This window comes from Panulirus ornatus, chromosome 28 (assembly GCF_036320965.1).
Source record: "Panulirus ornatus isolate Po-2019 chromosome 28, ASM3632096v1, whole genome shotgun sequence".
Classification (NCBI taxonomy): Eukaryota; Metazoa; Arthropoda; class Malacostraca; order Decapoda; family Palinuridae; genus Panulirus; species Panulirus ornatus.
The window spans coordinates 16,787,419-16,806,537 of record NC_092251.1 but is presented as its reverse complement, the minus strand read 5'-3'; positions in this window follow the sequence as shown (position 1 = coordinate 16,806,537).

Genomic DNA, 19,119 nt, shown 5'->3' with positions numbered 1-19,119 from the left:
CACAATTCTATCCATAGCCCACGCCTCGCAACCATACAACATTCTTGGAACCACTATTCCTTCAAACATACCCATTTTTGCTTTCCGAGATAATGCTCTCGACTTCCACACATTCTTCAAGGCCCCCAGAATTTTCGCCCCCTCCCCCACCCTATGATCCACTTCCGCTTCCATGGTTCCATCCGCTGCCAGATCCACTCCCAGATATCTAAAACACTTCACTTCCTCCAGTTTTTCTCCATTCAAACTCACCTCCCAATTGACTTGACCCTCAACCCTACTGTACCTAATAACCTTGCTCTTATTCACATTTACTCTTATATATATATATATATATATATATATATATATCATATCCCTGGGGATGGGGGATTAAGAATACTTCCCACGTATTCCCTGCGTGTCGTAGAAGGCGACTAAAAGGGGAGGGAGCGGGAGGCTGGAAATCCTCCCCTCTCGTTTTTTTTTTTTTTTTTAATTTTCCAAAAGAAGGAACAGAGGGGGGGGCCAGGTGAGGATATTCCACAAAGGCCCTGTCCTCTGTTCTTAAATGCTACCTCACTAACGCGGGAAATGGCGAATAGTTTAAAAGAAAGAAAGAAAGAATATATATATATATATATATATATATATATATATATATATTCTATACTTGATTGCAGTTTCCCGCATCAGCAAGGTAGTGCCAGGAAACAGACGAAGAATGGCCCATCCACTCATATGCACATATATGTACATAAACGCCCATGCATGTACATACACATACATATACATATCAACATATACATACATACACATACATATACATACAATCCATTGACAGCACGTCGACCCTGGCACACCACATCATTCCAATTCACTTTATTCCTTGCACGCCTCTCACCCTCCTGTGTGTTCAAGACCGATCACTCAATATCTTTTTCACTCCATCCTTCCACCTCCAATATGGTCTACCGCTTCTCCTTCCCTCCACCTTTGATACATATATCCTCTTTGTCAACCTTCCCTCACTCATTCTCTCCATATGACCAAACCATTTCAACATGCCCTCTTCTGCTCTCTCAACCACACTCTTTTTAATCACCACACATATCTCTTATCCTTTCATTACTTACTTGATCAAACTCCCTCACACCACACATTGTCCTTAAATATTTCATTTCCAACACATCCACCCTCATGTGTAAAACCCTATCTATAGCCCATGCCTCACAACCATATAATATTGTTGGAACTACTATTCCTTTAAACACACCCATTTTTGCTCTCTGAGATAATATTCTCTCCTTCCACATATTCTTCATCATTCCCAGAACCTTAACCCTTTCCTGCACCCTGTGACTCACTTCTGCTTCCATGGTTCCATTGCCTGCCGAGACCATTCACAGATATCTAATACACTTCACTTCCTCCAACCTTTCTTCATTCAAACTTACATCCCAATTAACTTGTCCCTCAACCCTTATGAACCTAATAACCTTGCTCTTATTCACATTTACTCTTAACTTTCTCCTTTCACACACATTTCCAAACTCAGTCACCATCTTCTAGTTTCTTACTTAAATCAGCCACCAGTGCCGTATTATCAGCGAACAGTAACTGACTCACTTCCCAAGCCCTTTCATCCACAAAAGACTGCATACTCGCCCCTCTCTCCAAAACTCTTGTATTTACCTCCCTAACCACCCAATCCATAAACAAATTAAACAACCATGGAAAAAACATCACACACCCCTGCTGCAGACTGACCTTCACTGGTAACCAATCACTCTCCTCTCTTCCTACTTGTACATATGCCTTACATCCTTACATCCACTAGGAAAAGACAACAAAGGCCACATTCGTTCACACTCAGTCTCTAGCTGTCATATATAATGCATGGAAACCACAGCTCCCTTTCTACATACAGGCCCCACAGAACTTTCCATGGTTTACCCCAGACGCTTCACATGCCCTGGTTCAATCCATTGACAGCAAGTCAACCCCGGTATACCACATCGTTCCAATTCACTCTATTCCTTACACGCCTTTCACCCTCCTGTATGTTCAGGCCCTGATCACTCAAAATCATTTTCACTCCATCTTTCCACCTCCAATTTGGTCTCCCACTTCTCGTTCCCTCAACCTCTGACACATATATCCTCTTTGTCAATGTTTCCTCACTCATTCTCTCCATGTGACCAAACCATTTCAAAATACCCTCTTCTGCTCTCTCAACCACACTCTTTTTATTAGCACACATTTCTCTTACCCTTTCATCACTTACTCAATCAAACCACCTCACACCACATATTGTCCTCAAACATCTCATTTCCAACACATCCACCCTCCTCCACACAACTCTATCTATAGCCTACGCCTCGCAACCATATAACATTGTCGGAACCACTATTCCTTCAAACATACTCATTTTTGCTTTCCATGATAACGTTCTCACCTTCCACAAATTTTTCAACGCTCCCAGAACTTTCACCCTCTCCCCACCCTATGACTCACTTCCGCTTCCATGGTTCCATCCGCTGCCAAATCCACTCAAAAGATATCTAAAACACTTCACTTCCTCCAGTTTTTCTCCATGATATATATATTCATTTATTTACTTATTCATTTATTTATATATTCATTATACTTTGTTGCGGTCTCCTGTGTTAGCGAAGTAGCACAGGAAACAGACGAAAGAATGGCCCAACCCACCCACATACACATGTACATATACACACACGTCCACACATGCACATATACATACCTATACATTTCAACGTATACATATATATACATAAACAGACATATACATATATACACATGTAAATAATTCATACTTGCTGCCTTTATTCATTTCCTGTTGTCACACTGCCACATATGAAATGAGACCCCCATACCCCCGCACGTGTTTGAGGTAGCACTAGGAAAAGACAACAAAGACCACATTCGTTCACACTCAGTCTCTAGCTATCATGTATAATGCAACGAAACCACAGCTCCCCTTCCACATCCAGGTCCCACAAAACTTCCCATGATTTACCCCAGATGCTTCACATGCCCTGGTTCAATCCACGTCGTTCTAATTCACTGTACTCCTTGCACGCCTTTCACCCTCCTGCATGTTCAGGCCCTGATTGCTTAAAATTTTTTTCACTCCATCCTTCCACCTCCACTTTGGTCTCCCATTTCTCCTTGTTCCCTCCACCTCTGACACATATATCCTCTTTGTCAATCTTTCCTCACTCATTCTCTCCATGAGAACAAACCATTTTAATACACCCTCTTATGCTCTCTCAACCACACTCTTTTTATTATCACACATCTCTTTTACCCTTTCATAACTTACTCGATCAAACCACCTCACACCACATACTAACCTCAAACATCTCATTTCCAACACATCCACCCTCCCACGCACAACCCTATCTATAGCCCATGCCTCACAACCATATAACATTGTTGGAATAACTATTCCTTCAAACATACCCATTTTTGCTTTCCGAGATAACACTCTCTTCTTCCAAACCTTCTTCAACGCTCCCAGACCCTTTGCCCCTTCCCCCACCCTGTGACTCACTTCCGCTTCCATGGTTGCCTCTGTTGCTAAATCCACTCCCAAATATCAAAAGCACTTCACTTTCTCCACTGAAACTTACCTCCCAGTTGACCTGTCCCTCAACCCTACTGTACCTAATAACCTTGCTCTTATTCACATTTAATCTCAGCTTTCTTCTTTCACACACTGTACCAAACTCAGTCACCAGCTTCTGCAGTTTCTAAGCCGAGTCAGCCACCAGGGCTGTATCATCAGTGAACAACAACTGACTCACTTCCCAAGCCCTCCCATCCACAACAGACTGCATACTCACCCCTCTCTAGAAAACTCTTGCATTCACCTCCCTAACAACCCCATCCATAAATAAATCAAACAACCATGGAGATATCACGCACCCCTGCTGCAAACCGACATTCACTGGGAATCAATCACTTTCCTCTCTTCCTACTCATACACATGCCTTACATCCTCGATAAAAACTTTTCACTGCATCTAGCAACTTGCCTCTCGCACCATATACTCTTAATACCTTCCACAAAGCATCTCTGTAAACTCTCATACGCCTTCTCCAGATCCATAAATGCTACATATAAATCCATTTGTTTTTCTAAGTACTTTTTACATACTTTCTTCAAAACAAACACCTGATCCACACATCCTCTGCAACTTCTGAAACCACACTGCTCTTCCCCAATCTGATGCTCTGTGCATGCATTCACCCTCTCAATACCCCCCTATTAATTTCCTTGGAATATTCAACAAGCTTATACCTCTGTAATTTGAACACTCATCTTCATCCCCTTTGCCTTTGTACACTGGCACTATGCATGCATTCTGCCAATGCTCAGGTACTTGACCATGAGGCATACATACATTGAATAGCCTCACCAACCAGTCAACAACACAGATCCCCCCACTTTTTTTTTAATAAATTCCACTGCAATATCATCCAAACACACCGCCCTGCCGGCTTTCATCTTCCACAAAGCCTTCTCTCCCTCTTCTCTGTTTACCAAACCATTCTCCCTAATCCTTTCACTTCGCCCATCACCTCGACCAAAATACCCTACATCTGCCACTCTATCATCTAACACAATCCACAAACCTTCAAAATACTCACTCCATCTCCTCACATCACCACTACTTGTTATTACCTCCCCATTAGCCCGCTTCACTGAGGTTCCCATTTGTTCTCTTGTCTCACGCACTTTATCTACCTCCTTCCAAAACATCTTTTTATTCTCCCTAAAATTTAATGATCCTCTCTCACCCCAACTCTCATTTGCCCTCTTTTTCACCTCTTGCACCTTTCTCTTGACCGCCTGCCTGTTTCTTTTATACATCTCCCAGTCATTTGCACTATTTTTCAGCAAAAATCATCCAAATGCCTCTCTCTTCTCTTTCACGAACAATCTTACTTCTTCATCCCACCACTCATTACACTTCCTAACCTGCCCACCTCCCACGCTTCTCATGCCACAAGCATCTTTTGCGCAAGCCATCACTGCTTCCCTAAATACATCCCATTCCACCGTCACTTCCATTACATCCTTTGCTCTCACCTTTTTCCATTCTACACTCACTCTCACACAAGTCTCCTTCCCAAGCTCACTTACTCTTACCACTTTCTTCACCCCAACATTCTTTCTTCTTTTCTGTAAACCTCTACAGATCTTCACCTTCGCCTCCACAAGATAATGATAAGGCATCCCTCTAGTTGCACCTCTCAGCATATTAATATCCAAAAGTCTTTCACATGTTTATCAATTAACACATAATCCAATAATGCTCTCTGGACATCTCTCCTACTTACATATGTATACTTATGTATATCTCTCTTTTTAAACCCGGTATACCCAACCAACAGTTCTTTTTCAGCACACAAATCTACAAGCTCTTCACCATTTCCATTTACAACACTGAACACCCCATGTACACCAATTATTCCCTCAACTGCCACATTACTCACTTTTGCATTCAAATCACCCATCACTATAACCCGTTCTTGTGCATCAAATCAGCTAACACACTCACTCAGCTGCTCCCAAAACACTTGCCTCTCATGATCTTTCTTCTCATGCCCAGGTGCATAGGCATCAATAATCACCCATCTCTCTCCATCCACTTTCAGTTTACCCATATCATTCTAGAGTTAACTTTCTTACACTCTATCACATACTCCCACAACTCGTGTTTCAGGAGTAGTGCTACTCCTTCCTTTGGTCTTGTCCTCTAACCAACCCCTGACTTTACTCCCAAAACATTCCCAAACCACTCTTCCCCTTTACCCTTGAGCTTTGTTTCACTCAGAGCCAGAACATTCAGGTTCCTTTCCTCAAGCATACTACCTATCTCTCCTTTTTTCTCATCTTAATTACATCCACACACATTTAGACACCCCAATCTGAGCCTTCGAGGAGGATCAGCACTCCCAGCATGACTCCTTCTTCTGTTTCCCCTTTTAGAAAGTCAAAATACAAGGAGGGGAGGGTTTCTAGCCCACTGCTCCCGTCCCCTTTTACAACATGCAGGGAATGCGTGGGAAGTATTTTTTCTCCCCTATCCCCAGGGGATAGGTGCATTATTACATGACAGCTAGAGACTGAGTGTGAACGAATGGGGCCTTTGTTGTCTTTTCCTAGCGCTACCTTGCACACATGAGGGGGAGGGGGTTGTTATTCCATGTGTGGCAAGGTGGCAATGGGAATAAATAAAGGCAGACAGTATGAATTATGTACATGTGTATATATGTATATGTCTGTGTGTGTATATATATGTGTACATTGAGATGTATAGGTATGTATATTTGCGTGTGTGGACGTGTATGTATATACATGTGTATGGGGGTCTGTTGGGCCATTCTTTCGTCTGTTTCCTTGCGCTACCTCGCTAATGCGGGAGACAGCGACAAAGCAAAATAAATAAATAAAGAAATAAAAAATATATATATATATATATATATATATATATATATATATATATATATATATATATATATATATATATATATATATATATATATATATATTATCCCTGGGGATAGGGGAGAAAGAATACTTCCCACGTATTCCCTGCGTGTCGTAGAAGGCGACTAAAAGGGGAGGGAGCGGGTGGCTGGATATCCTCCCCTTTCTTGTTTTTTTTTTAATTTTCCAAAAGAAGGAACAGAGAAGGGGGTCAGGTGAGGATATTCCCTCTAAGGCCCAGTTCTCTGTTCTTAACGCTACCTCGCTAACGCGGGAAATGGCAAATAGTATAAAAAAAAAAAAAAAAAAAATATATAGGGTGTTTTGGTCGAGGTGGTGTGCAAAGTGAGAGGGTTAGGGAAAATGATTTGGTAAACAGAGAAGAGGTAGTGAAAGCTTTGCGGAAGATGAAAGCCGGCAAGGCAGCAGGTTTGGATGGTATTGCAGTGGAATTTATTAAAAAAGGGGGTGACTGTATTGTTGACTGGTTGGTAAGGTTATTTAATGTATGTATGACTCATGGTGAGGTGCCTGAGGATTGGCGGAATGCGTGCATAGTGCCATTGTACAAAGGCAAAGGGGATAAGAGTGAGTGCTCAAATTACAGAGGTATAAGTTTGTTGAGTATTCCTGGTAAATTATATGGGAGGGTATTGATTGAGAGGGTGAAGGCATGTACAGAGCATCAGATTGGGGAAGAGCAGTGTGGTTTCAGAAGTGGTAGAGGATGTGTGGATCAGGTGTTTGCTTTGAAGAATGTATATGAGAAATACTTAGAAAAGCAAATGGATTTGTATGTAGCATTTATGGATCTGGAGAAGGCATATGATACAGTTGATAGAGATGCTCTGTGGAAGGTATTAAGAATATATGGTGTGGGAGGAAAGTTGTTAGAAGCAGTGAAAAGTTTTTATTGAGGATGTAAGGCATGTGTACGTGTAGGAAGAGAGGAAAGTGACTGGTTCTCAGTGAATGTAGGTTTGCGGCAGGGGTGTGTGATGTCTCCATGGTTGTTTAATTTGTTTATGGATGGGGTTGTTAGGGAGGTAAATGCAAGAGTTTTGGAAAGAGGGGCAAGTATGAAGTCTGTTGGGGATGAGAGAGCTTGGGAAGTGAGTCAGTTGTTGTTCGCTGATGATACAGCGCTGGTGGCTGATTCATGTGAGAAACTGCAGAAGCTGGTGACTGAGTTTGGTAAAGTGTGTGGAAGAAGAAAGTTAAGAGTAAATGTGAATAAAAGCAAGGTTATTAGGTACAGTAGGGTTGAGGGTCAAGTCAATTGGGAGGTGAGTTTGAATGGAGAAAAACTGGAGGAAGTGAAGTGTTTTAGATATCTGGGAGTGGATCTGGCAGCGGATGGAACCATGGAAGCGGAAGTGGATCATAGGGTGGGGGAGGGGGCAAAAATTCTGGGGGCCTTGAAGAATGTGTGGAAGTCGAGAACATTATCTCGGAAAGCAAAAATGGGTATGTTTGAAGGAATAGTGGTTCCAACAATGTTGTATGGTTGTGAGGCGTGGGCTATGGATAGAGTTGTGCGCAGGAGGATGGATGTGCTGGAAATGAGATGTTTGAGGACAATGTGTGGTGTGAGGTGGTTTGATCGAGTGAGTAACGTAAGGGTAAGAGAGATGTGTGGAAATAAAAAGAGCGTGGTTGAGAGAGCAGAAGAGGGTGTTTTGAAGTGGTTTGGGCACATGGAGAGAATGAGTGAGGAAAGATTGACCAAGAGGATATATGTGTCGGAGGTGGAGGGAACGAGGAGAAGAGGGAGACCAAATTGGAGGTGGAAAGATGGAGTGAAAAAGATTTTGTGTGATCGGGGCCTGAACATGCAGGAGGGTGAAAGGAGGGCAAGGAATAGAGTGAATTGGAGCGATGTGGTATACCGGGGTTCACGTGCTGTCAGTGGATTGAATCAAGGCATGTGAAGCGTCTGGGGTAAACCATGGAAAGCTGTGTAGGTATGTATATTTGCGTGTGTGGACGTATGTATATACATGTGTATGGGGGGGGGTTGGGCCATTTCTTTCGTCTGTTTCCTTGCGCTACCTCGCAAACGCGGGAGACAGCAACAAAGTATAATAAAAAAAATAATAATATATATATATATATATATATATATATATATATATATATATATATATATATATATATATATATATACCACTGATTTTCCGGCACTCTTGGTTCCAAAGCCTTGCCAGATTAACCATTTTGCCGGACCAACAGTGGTCACGTTATAACAATTCATTAACACAGCTCTAACCCACTAATTACACATCTACCATGTCTCTAAAGTATACAATGGACTGCTGGAAATTTAGACTAAACAAAAATTAAATGTTTGAGCACCCTAAGATGATACGTCTGTCCTTAGATTGCTTGAATCCTGTGGGGTCTTCTTCATCTTTTGTTGTTAGTGTTTTCCTAGGTATGCATCGTGAGAATAATGCAGTTTCATCTGCATTATACACCTTCTCAGGACTAAGGTGCTCATCAGCTACGAGTTTTGCAAATTCGTCAACATACTCGACAACCCCTTCGTGGTTTGCAGACCACTTTTCTCCGCACACTTTATACATGGAAATTCCATGACGCTTCTTGAATCTTTGAAGCCATCCTTCATTATAGTCACACTCATGTTGTAATTTCAGTTCTTTATGGAACAACTTAGCCTGGTCCATTATCATGCTACCTGACAGGTCTACTCCATCACTCCGACGCTGTCGAAACCTTTCCATCATCACTTGATCATGCTCAGTGCTCTTACCATCTTCCCTAGTTTTTCTAATCGTCATTTGCTTCCTGGAATTGCTGTGTGCATAGAATTTCAATATTTTCTCCCTTTGCTTCTTTATATCATAAACAGTTGATGAACCAATACTGTAGATGTCACATAGCCTATGCACCGAAACACCACGGTCCATTTTTTTTCAGTACTACTTTATCTTGGATCGATATGGACTGGTATTTACATTTGACACCACGACTGACACTCTCATATGTCTTAGAAGCCATAGCTAGGGTTAGACTTAAGCAAAATAAGCTAAGAATATCACAGAATTGCAGTATCACCACCAACAAGTGCAGTGTAAAGAATGTAAATAAGCGTGCCCTGCACACAATGCCATCTGTGGCCACCCAATAAACTAGTCTGGTGGCCGCAGTAATTTGAAGTTCCCTCACATAATTTTGTTCAGACTAAAGGAGGTCCCGAACCATCAATTGCTGGAAATTCGGTGGTGTACTTGTATACACAAGTATATGTATGTGAGCAGGAGAGATGTTCAGCAGGCATTATAAGATTATGTGTTAATTGATAAGAGTGTTAAAGAGATTTTTTTTGGGTGTAAATGTGCTTAGAAAGGCAGCTAGCTGATGGAATGTCTGATCACTATCTTGTGGAAGTGAGGCTGAAGATAAGTAGAAGTTTTCAAAAAAGAGGACACAATGTTAGTGAGAAGATAGTGGTGTGAGTAAGTGAGCTTGGAAAGGAGACTTGTGAAGAAACACCAAGAGAGATTGAAAGTAGAATGACAAAAGGTGAGAGCAAATGAAGAGAAGGGAGTGGATGAGGAATGGGATGTATTTAGGGAAGCAGTGATGGCATGTGCAAGAGATGATTGTGGCATGCAAAAGGTAGGAGGTGGGCAGATTAGAAAGTGTAGTGAGTGGAGGGAAAAAGAAGTAAAGGGTTAGTGAAAAGAAAAGAAAGGCATTTAGGTATTACTTACTAAGGAGTGCAAATGATTGGGAGATATAAAAGAGAAAGTGGTAAGAGGTCAAGAGGAAAGTGCCGGGAGAATAAGATGTTTTAGAAGGAGGTAAATAATGTGCTGATGTGTTAATGTGTTAATGTGTTAATGTGCTGAGAGGTGCAACTGGAGGGATGTTTGATCATTATCTTGTGGAGGCTAAGGTGAAGATTTGTATGGGTTTTCAGAAAAAAAGAGTGAATGTTGGGGTGAAGAGGGTGGTGAGAGTAAGTGAGCTTGGGAAGGAGACTTGTGTGAGGAAGTACCAGGAGAGACTGAGTACAGAATGGAAAAAGGTGAGAACAATGGAAGTAAGGGGAGTGGGGGAGGAATGGGATGTATTTAGGGAATCAGTGATGGATTGCGCAAAAGATGCTTGTGGCATGAGAAGAGTGGGAGGTGGGTTGATTAGAAAGGGTAGTGAGTGGTGGGATGAAGAAGTAAGAGTATTAGTGAAAGAGAAGAGAGAGGCATTTGGACGATTTTTGCAGGGAAAAAATGCAATTGAGTGGGAGACGTATAAAAGAAAGAGACAGGAGGTCAAGAGAAAGGTGCAAGAGGTGAAAAAAAGGGCAAATGAGAGTTGGGGTGAGAGCGTATCATTAAATTTTAGGGAGAATAAAAAGATGTTCTGGAAGGAGGTAAATAAAGTGCGTAAGACAAGGGAGCAAATGGGAACTTCAGTGAAGGGCGCAAATGGGGAGGTGATAACAAGTAGTGGTGATGTGAGAAGGAGATGGAGTGAGTATTTTGAAGGTTTGTTGAATGTGTTTGATGATAGAGTGGCAGATATAGGGTGTTTTGGTCGAGGTGGTGTGCAAAGTGAGAGGGTTAGGGAAAATGATTTGGTAAACAGAAAAGAGGTAGTAAAAGCTTTGCGGAAGATGAAAGCCGGCAAGGCAGCAGGTTTGGATGGTATTGCAGTGGAATTTATTAAAAAAGGGGGTGACTGTATTGTTGACTGGTTGGTAAGGTTATTTAATGTATGTATGACTCACGGTGAGGTGCCTGAGGATTGGCGGAATGCGTGCATAGTGCCATTGTACAAAGGCAAAGGGGATAAGAGTGAGTGCTCAAATTACAGAGGTATAAGTTTGTTGAGTATTCCTGGTAAATTATATGGGAGGGTATTGATTGAGAGGGTGAAGGCATGTACAGAGCATCAGATTGGGGAAGAGCAGTGTGGTTTCAGAAGTGGTAGAGGATGTGTGGATCAGGTGTTTGCTTTGAAGAATGTATGTGAGAAATACTTAGAAAAGCAAATGGATTTGTATGTAGCATTTATGGATCTGGAGAAGGCATATGATAGAGTTGATAGAGATGCTCTGTGGAAGGTATTAAGAATATATGGTGTGGGAGGAAAGTTGTTAGAAGCAGTGAAAAGTTTTTATCGAGGATGTAAGGCATGTGTACGTGTAGGAAGAGAGGAAAGTGATTGGTTCTCAGTGAATGTAGGTTTGCGGCAGGGGTGTGTGATGTCTCCATGGTTGTTTAATTTGTTTATGGATGGGGTTGTTAGGGAGGTGAATGCAAGAGTTTTGGAAAGAGGGGCAAGTATGAAGTCTGTTGGGATGAGAGAGCTTGGGAAGTGAGTCAGTTGTTGTTCGCTGATGATACAGCGCTGGTGGCTGATTCATGTGAGAAACTGCAGAAGCTGGTGACTGAGTTTGGTAAAGTGTGTGAAAGAAGAAAGTTAAGAGTAAATGTGAATAAGAGCAAGGTTATTAGGTACAGTAGGGTTGAGGGTCAAGTCAATTGGGAGGTGAGTTTGAATGGAGAAAAACTGGAGGAAGTGAAGTGTTTTAGATATCTGGGAGTGGATCTGGCAGTGGATGGAACCATGGAAGCGGAAGTGGATCATAGGGTGGGGGAGGGGGCGAAAATTCTGGGAGCCTTGAAGAATGTGTGGAAGTCGAGAACATTATCTCGGAAAGCAAAAATGGGTATGTTTGAAGGAATAGTGGTTCCAACAATGTTGTATGGTTGTGAGGCGTGGGCTATGGATAGAGTTGTGCGCAGGAGGATGGATGTGCTGGAAATGAGATGTTTGAGGACAATGTGTGGTGTGAGGTGGTTTGATCGAGTGAGTAACGTAAGGGTAAGAGAGATGTGTGGAAATAAAAAGAGCGTGGTTGAGAGAGCAGAAGAGGGTGTTTTGAAGTGGTTTGGGCACATGGAGAGAATGAGTGAGGAAAGATTGACCAAGAGGATATATGTGTCGGAGGTGGAGGGAACGAGGAGAAGAGGGAGACCAAATTGGAGGTGGAAAGATGGAGTGAAAAAGATTTTGTGTGATCGGGGCCTGAACATGCAGGAGGGTGAAAGGAGGGCAAGGAATAGAGTGAATTGGAGCGATGTGGTATACCGGGGTTGACGTGCTGTCAGTGGATTGAATCAGGGCATGTGAAGCGTCTGGGGTAAACCATGGAAAGCTGTGTAAGTATGTATATTTGCGTGTGTGACGTATGTATATACATGTGTATGGGGGGGGGTTGGGCCATTTCTTTCGTCTGTTTCCTTGCGCTACCTCGCAAACGCGGGAGACAGCGACAAAGTATAAAAAAAAAAAATAATAATATATATATATATATATATATATATATATATATATACCACTGATTTTCCGGCACTCTTGGTTCCAAAGCCTTGCCAGATTTACCATTTTGCCGGACCAACAGTGGTCACGTTATAACAATTCATTAACACAGCTCTAACCCACTAATTACACATCTACCATGTCTCTAAAGTATACAATGGACTGCTGGAAATTTAGACTAAACAAAAATTAAATGTTTGAGCACCCTAAGATGATACGTCTGTCCTTAGATTGCTTGAATCCTGTGGGGTCTTCTTCATCTTTTGTTGTTAGTGTTTTCCTAGGTATGCATCGTGAGAATAATGCAGTTTCATCTGCATTATACACCTTCTCAGGACTAAGGTGCTCATCAGCTACGAGTTTTGCAAATTCGTCAACATACTCGGCAACCCCTTCGTGGTTTGCAGACCACTTTTCTCCGCACACTTTATACATGGAAATTCCATGACGCTTCTTGAATCTTTGAAGCCATCCTTCATTATAGTCACACTCATGTTGTAATTTCAGTTCTTTATGGAACAACTTAGCCTGGTCCATTATCATGCTACCTGAGAGGTCTACTCCATCACTCCGACGCTGCCGAAACCTTTCCATCATCACTTGATCATGCTCAGTGCTCTTACCATCTTCCCTAGTTTTTCTAATCGTCATTTGCTTCCTGGAATTGCTGTGTGCATAGAATTTCAATATTTTCTCCCTTTGCTTCTTTATATCATAAACAGTTGATGAACCAATACTGTAGATGTCACATAGCCTATGCACCGAAACACCACGGTCCATTTTTTTTCAGTACTATTTTATCTTGGATCGATATGGACTGGTATTTACATTTGACACCACGACTGACACTCTCATATGTCTTAGAAGCCATAGCTAGGGTTAGACTTAAGCAAAATAAGCTAAGAATATCACAGAATTGCAGTATCACCACCAACAAGTGCAGTGTACAGAATGTAAATAAGCGTGCCCTGCACACAATGCCATCTGTGGCCACCCAATAAACTAGTCTGGTGGCCGCAGTAATTTGAAGTTCCCTCACATAATTTTGTTCAGACTAAAGGAGGTCCCGAACCATCAATTGCTGGAAATTCGGTGGTGTACTTGTATACACAAGTATATGTATGTGAGCAGGAGAGATGTTCAGCAGGCATTATAAGATTATGTGTTAATTGATAAGAGTGTTAAAGAGATTTTTTTTGGGTGTAAATGTGCTTAGAAAGGCAGCTAGCTGATGGAATGTCTGATCACTATCTTGTGGAAGTGAGGCTGAAGATAAGTAGAAGTTTTCAAAAAAGAGGACACAATGTTAGTGAGAAGATAGTGGTGTGAGTAAGTAAGCTTGGAAAGGAGACTTGTGAAGAAACACCAAGAGAGATTGAAAGTAGAATGACAAAAGGTGAGAGCAAATGAAGAGAAGGGAGTGGATGAGGAATGGGATGTATTTAGGGAAGCAGTGATGGCATGTGCAAGAGATGATTGCGGCATGCAAAAGGTAGGAGGTGGGCAGATTAGAAAGTGTAGTGAGTGGAGGGAAAAAGAAGTAAAGGGTTAGTGAAAAGAAAAGAAAGGCATTTAGGTATTACTTACTAAGGAGTGCAAATGATTGGGAGATATAAAAGAGAAAGTGGTAAGAGGTCAAGAGGAAAGTGCCGGGAGAATAAGATGTTTTAGAAGGAGGTAAATAATGTGCTGATGTGTTAATGTGTTAATGTGTTAATGTGCTGAGAGGTGCAACTGGAGGGATGTTTGATCATTATCTTGTGGAGGCTAAGGTGAAGATTTGTATGGGTTTTCAGAAAAAAAGAGTGAATGTTGGGGTGAAGAGGGTGGTGAGAGTAAGTGAGCTTGGGAAGGAGACTTGTGTGAGGAAGTACCAGGAGAGACTGAGTACAGAATGGAAAAAGGTGAGAACAATGGAAGTAAGGGGAGTGGGGGAGGAATGGGATGTATTTAGGGAATCAGTGATGGATTGCGCAAAAGATGCTTGTGGCATGAGAAGAGTGGGAGGTGGGTTGATTAGAAAGGGTAGTGAGTGGTGGGATGAAGAAGTAAGAGTATTAGTGAAAGAGAAGAGAGAGGCATTTGAACGATTTTTGCAGGGAAAAAATGCAATTGAGTGGGAGACGTATAAAAGAAAGAGACAGGAGGTCAAGAGAAAGGTGCAAGAGGTGAAAAAAAGGGCAAATGAGAGTTGGGGTGAGAGAGTATCATTAAATTTTAGGGAGAATAAAAAGATGTTCTGGAAGGAGGTAAATAAAGTGCGTAAGACAAGGGAGCAAATGGGAACTTCAGTGAAGGGCGCAAATGGGGAGGTGATAACAAGTAGTGGTGATGTGAGAAGGAGATGGAGTGAGTATTTTGAAGGTTTGTTGAATGTGTTTGATGATAGAGTGGCAGATATAGGGTGTTTTGGTTGAGGTGGTGTGCAAAGTGAGAGGGTTAGGGAAAATGATTTGGTAAACAGAAAAGAGGTAGTAAAAGCTTTGCGGAAGATGAAAGCCGGCAAGGCAGCAGGTTTGGATGGTATTGCAGTGGAATTTATTAAAAAAGGGGGTGACTGTATTGTTGACTGGTTGGTAAGGTTATTTAATGTATGTATGACTCACGGTGAGGTGCCTGAGGATTGGCGGAATGCGTGCATAGTGCCATTGTACAAAGGCAAAGGGGATAAGAGTGAGTGCTCAAATTACAGAGGTATAAGTTTGTTGAGTATTCCTGGTAAATTATATGGGAGGGTATTGATTGAGAGGGTGAAGGCATGTACAGAGCATCAGATTGGGGAAGAGCAGTGTGGTTTCAGAAGTGGTAGAGGATGTGTGGATCAGGTGTTTGCTTTGAAGAATGTATGTGAGAAATACTTAGAAAAGCAAATGGATTTGTATGTAGCATTTATGGATCTGGAGAAGGCATATGATAGAGTTGATAGAGATGCTCTGTGGAAGGTATTAAGAATATATGGTGTGGGAGGAAAGTTGTTAGAAGCAGTGAAAAGTTTTTATCGAGGATGTAAGGCATGTGTACGTGTAGGAAGAGAGGAAAGTGATTGGTTCTCAGTGAATGTAGGTTTGCGGCAGGGGTGTGTGATGTCTCCATGGTTGTTTAATTTGTTTATGGATGGGGTTGTTAGGGAGGTGAATGCAAGAGTTTTGGAAAGAGGGGCAAGTATGAAGTCTGTTGGGATGAGAGAGTGAGTCAGTTGTTGTTTGCTGATGATACAGCGCTGGTGGCTGATTCATGTGAGAAACTGCAGAAGCTGGTGACTGAGTTTGGTAAAGTGTGTGAAAGAAGAAAGTTAAGAGTAAATGTGAATAAGAGCAAGGTTATTAGGTACAGTAGGGTTGAGGGTCAAGTCAATTGGGAGGTGAGTTTGAATGGAGAAAAACTGGAGGAAGTGAAGTGTTTTAGATATCTGGGAGTGGATCTGGCAGTGGATGGAACCATGGAAGCGGAAGTGGATCATAGGGTGGGGGAGGGGGCGAAAATTCTGGGAGCCTTGAAGAATGTGTGGAAGTCGAGAACATTATCTCGGAAAGCAAAAATGGGTATGTTTGAAGGAATAGTGGTTCCAACAATGTTGTATGGTTGTGAGGCGTGGGCTATGGATAGAGTTGTGCGAAGGAGGATGGATGTGCTGGAAATGAGATGTTTGAGGACAATGTGTGGTGTGAGGTGGTTTGATCGAGTGAGTAACGTAAGGGTAAGAGAGATGTGTGGAAATAAAAAGAGCGTGGTTGAGAGAGCAGAAGAGGGTGTTTTGAAATAGTTTGGGCACATGGAGAGAATGAGTGAGGAAAGATTGACCAAGAGGATATATGTGTCGGAGGTGGAGGGAACCAGAAGAGGGAGACCAAATTGGAGGTGGAAAGATGGAGTGAAAAAGATTTTGTGTGATCAGGGGCCTGAACATGCAGGAGGGTGAAAGGAGGGCAAGGAATAGAGTGAATTGGAGCGATGTGGTATACCGGGGTTGACGTGCTGTCAGTGGATTGAATCAGGGCATGTGAAGCGTCTGGGGTAAACCATGGAAAGCTGTGTAAGTATGTATATTTGCGTGTGTGGACGTATGTATATACATGTGTATGGGGGTGGGTTGGGCCATTTCTTTCGTCTGTTTCCTTGCGCTACCTCGCAAATGCGGGAGACAGCGACAAAGAAAAAAAAAAAAATAATGTGCAAAGGACAAGAGAACAAATGGGAACATCATTCAAGGGGGCAAAAGGTGAAGTGATAACATGATGGGAATATCATTCAAGGGGGCAAAATGTGAAGTGATAACATGTAGTGATGAAGATGGAATGTGGCAAAGCAGTGGAAGTCAATGGTGTTGCAGTTGAATTTATGAAGAAAGGGGGTGACTGTGTTGTTGACCAGTTGGTAAAGATATTCAGTGCATGTATGGATAATGGTGGAATGCTTATGGACTGGCAGAATGAATGTATAAAGCCACTGTATAAAGGCAAAGAGGATAAAGGTGAGTGATCAAACCACAAAGATATAACTTTGTTAAGCACACCTTATAAGTTGCATGGGAGGGTATTGACTGAGAATGTGAAGGCAAATGCAGAGCATCAGATTGGGGAGGAGCAGTACGGTTTCAGAAGTGATAGAGGATGTGTGGATCAGGTGTTTGGTTTGAAGAATGTGTGTGAGAAATACTTCAAAAAATAGATGTATATGAATGTGACATCTATCGATCTGAAGAAGGCATATGACAGGGTTGATAGAGGTGCTTTGTGGAAGGTATCAAGAATATATGGTGTGGAAGGTAAGCTACTAGAAACAGAGAAATTTCTATCAAGGGTGTAAGGTGTGTGTAAAAGTAGGAAGAGAGGAGAGTGAATGGTTCCCAGTGAAGGTTGGTCTGCAGCAAGGGTGTGTGGTGTCACCGTGGTTGTTTAATATGTTTATGGATGGGGTGGTTAGGGAGGTAAATGTAAGAGTCTTTTGGAGAGGGGCGAGTATATGCAGTCTGTGGGGGATGACAGGCTCCGGGAAGTAAGTCAGTTGTTGTTTGCCAGTGATACAGCACTGGCGGCTGATTTAAGTTAGAAACTGCAGAAGTTGGTGACTGAGTTTAGAAAAGTGTGTCTAAGGAGAATATATAGAGTAAATGTGAATAAAAGCAAGTTCATGAGGTTTGAGGGACAAGTTAGTTGGGATGTAAGTTTGTATGGAGAAAAATTGAAGGAAGTGAAGTGCTTTACATATCTGGGAGTGGACTTGGCAGCGAATAGAACCATGGAAATGGAAGTGAGTTATAGGGTGGAGAAGGTGGCAAAGGTTCTGGAAGCATTGGAAAATGTGTAGAAAGAGGAAATGTTATTTCAGAGGGCAAAAATGCTCCCAGAACTTTGGCCCCCCCTCTCCTACCCTGTGACTCACTTCTGCTTCCATGGTTCCATTTACTGCTAAGACCACTCCAAGATATCTAAAACACTTCACTTCCTCCAGTTTTTCTCTATTCAAACTTACATCCTAATAACTTGTCCCTCAACCCTAATGAACCTAATATCCTTGCTCTTATTCACATTTACTCTCAACTTTTTCCTTTTACACACTTTTCCAAACTTAGTCACCAACTTCTGCAGTTTCTCACTCAAATCAGCCACCAGTGCTGTATCATTGGCGAACAACAACTGACTCACTTCCCAGGCCTTCTCATCCCCAACCGGCTGCATACTTGCCCCTCTCTCCAAAACTCTTGCAATTACCTCCCTAACCACGCCACCCATAAACAAATTAAACAACCATGGGACACCACACACTCCTGCCACAGACCAACCTTCATTGGGAACCAATCACTCTCCTCTCTTCCTACTCATACACATGCCTTACATCCTTGATGAAAGCTTTTCACTGCTTCTAGCAGCTTACCTCCAACACCCTATCATATGCCTTCTAAGTATTTCTAAGTATTTCTCACACACATTTTTCAGAGCAAACACCTGATCCATACATCCTCTACCACTTCTGGATTCTCACTGCTCCTCCCCAATCTGATGCTTTGTACATGCCTCTGTAATCTGAACATTCACCTTTATCCCCTCTGCCCTTGTACAATGGCACTATGCATGCATTGTGCCAGTCTTGAGGCACTTCACCATGATCCATACATACAGTGAATATCCTTACCAACCAATCAACTACACAGTTAACCCCTTTCTTAATAAATTCAATTGCAATACCACCCAAACCAGCTGCCTTGTGTGATTTCACCTTCGGCAAAGCTTTCATTACCTTTTAACCAAAACATTCTCCCTG